The sequence below is a fragment of the Atta colombica genome, unplaced genomic scaffold, assembly GCF_001594045.1.
Source record: "Atta colombica isolate Treedump-2 unplaced genomic scaffold, Acol1.0 scaffold147, whole genome shotgun sequence".
Classification (NCBI taxonomy): domain Eukaryota; kingdom Metazoa; phylum Arthropoda; class Insecta; order Hymenoptera; family Formicidae; genus Atta; species Atta colombica.
In genome coordinates, this window is record NW_017259236.1 from 514,633 (window position 1) to 517,305 (window position 2,673).

The following is a 2,673-nucleotide window of genomic DNA, read 5'->3' on the forward strand; positions in this document are numbered from 1 at the left end:
TCAATGTCCTTCAATCGAGAAAAATCCATTTCAAAGCAAGTAATTGTGACGAAAGATTGAATGAATTTTGCACTTATATGAACCAATCGGTTGATACAATATGTTTATTATCCACATGTTATTTATGCAAGGTTTTGAACGGTAATGCTCGATAAAATTGACGGTAATAAAATTGTATTGATAGCAGAAGATGATGTCGATTGTGCTCCAGTAACGAAAAAAAGAGTGCACAAAATTTTGGAAGACAAAGATGACAAAGTTTCGAAAACAACTGGCATTGAAAGAGTAATAGCGAAAATTGGTGCTAAAGTGATGATTCGATGAAACATTGATATAACATTGGGAACTTGTCAATAGAACGATAGGCAATGTAGTTGCAGTTAATCGCTCTGTTGACGAAAATCATATTGATTCTATTAAAATAGTTATTTCGGATAACAAAGAAATCACAATAATGAAAGTAGATATTAAATTCGAAGTATTTTACAAAATGATGATATATCGGAAATAATTTCTATTGCCTCTCAGTTATGGAATAACTATGGTATACACAAAAGTCAAGGAATTACGTGTAAAAATGATGGATTTTAAAACGAATGAGTACACTGGAAGGACTACATTTGATAAATTTTAATTCGACATCCATTAAAGCAAACTCGGGAGCCAGTGTAGAATATAATCGACTGAGATCTGTGTTCAAAGCTCAGCTACCACAAATCAATTTCGTCCGAGTAAAAGACTGAAAATTTATGACTGCGTCGATGGGCCATACCTAATATCATTAATGATGTACAGAATAATGGTTGCGAAGAACTAGAAAGTTATGGAAAATATACGGCAATGACGATCATGTTTCATATTATGATAATGTAATATTGCATTGTGTGTTTCATTGTGTATATATCAGGCAACAAATGAAAAATAAAATATTGAACACATTGATTGATGCTATCTGCGCGTATGCTGAGCGTAAATGTTGCAATATTCTAGCGGTTAGAAGATCTGTCGGAGAACGCTTCGAAGAATGAACATAAGATGTTTCGAAATTTTTCACGGCTCTAATGTCGACATATTCCAAAATCAATGATGTATTAGAACTCGAATTGAAGCACGTAACATCTTGTTCAAATGCCAAATGTAATTACAATGTAACTATGCTGGAAAAGAATTGTTTGCTAATATTACCTATACAATCGATATTAAAAAGAAAAAAATGTGTCATTCTGCTTTGATTGATTTAGAATTTTCGAAATGGGAAATGGCAATTGTAACGAATGTAAGAGTACCGTTCTGAAAAAGAAAACCGTAATTGAATCGACTTTATCCGTCTTAGTAATACGGCTCAATTTATACACTTTTCTAACGGTGCTTTTAAAAAAATTATTGACAATCGGATTAACACTGTACCGACGAGTATCATGATTAATAACAAAAAATTCAAGGTAATAAACGCTATATTTCACGAGGGCGAAGAAATGAATCTTGATCATTATGTGTATATTGAGAGCAGACAAAAGTCAGTTGGTGATTATTCTACTAATGATTTACAAGTTATCAAGAAGAAATGACCCAGGGAATGAACACAAGGAACATGCACGTTATTCTTCGAGCAGATTAAGTAAGTGTGAAAATAACTTTTACATATAGTAATACTTTCTTGGAATAGAACGGAGTTCTTCTGATACGTTTACGTGAACCTTATTAAATTATTGAGGTTTATGATTAAATTTTATTTTCAGAATATGAAACAATTAATCGTCTGCTTTGTCGCTTGTATAAGGGCTGCTGTAAGCGCTGAAATAAAGCATTGGTTGCTCCGGCGCCATATAAATGCTGTATTAAAATGAATATAATAAAGTTCTGGCTTGCCCTAGATATCGAAATATTACTGCGATATATAACAAAAATTTCTTACCATAATCGAAGAACTTCATGATATTTCAGAGAATTATTAAGAAATCTCTATGTCAAAGATCGTATTAAAATCGGAGAGACGAAAAAAATGTGGTTGCATTGTTACGAGAATGAGCGATGGGAGGGCCCATTCTTTATTTTTAGTATATTCAATTCGCATGACTCAGATTTTAAAGAGTCATGAGTGCTTTTAGGCCTATCTTTTTGAGATACAGCGTAACGCGTCGCCGATTTGTGCGCATTGTCGTGCAACTGAGGATACGGTGCACGCGCTATTGTTTTCCCTATCTTGGGCCGCGGAGAGGACGTCACTTTTCGAGCGGTTGGAGATCGATGTCCTTGACAGAACATACGGCTCCATTGTCAAGGCTATGTACTCCTCTGCGTGTTCGACGATCCTCGCAGATTTCTTCCATCATGCGCAAGGAGCAGGCTGAGAGTGGAAGTGTCAGGCCTTGAAAAGGCAAAGGGCTCTTTTAGCTCAGGCCTGTTTGGGGTCTGATGACAACCACATGACATGTGTAAAAAAGTTTATTAGGTGTACAACTTTGCTTCCGCCGTTTTCCTATAGATGGCTTTAGCGATAAGTGATGGTCGAAATAAATAGATCATAGACGTCATACAATAAACTTGGGCATCTGTCAACATAACCCCATAGAAACATTAGTCGATTTGTGTCTGCATCATAAAGTTATTCTCGATTGAAAATGTCAGTTTACGAGCCAAATTCTCGTCATTTGCGGGAGGTTTTAATTTTTT

General features: G+C 35.2%; 1 pseudogene; it reads left to right on the forward strand.

The window, feature by feature from the left end:
• The window catches only part of LOC108685201, a 3,062-nt pseudogene extending 711 nt beyond the window's left edge, over positions 1-2,351 (forward strand).
• Positions 2,352-2,673: the final 322 nt, after the last annotated feature.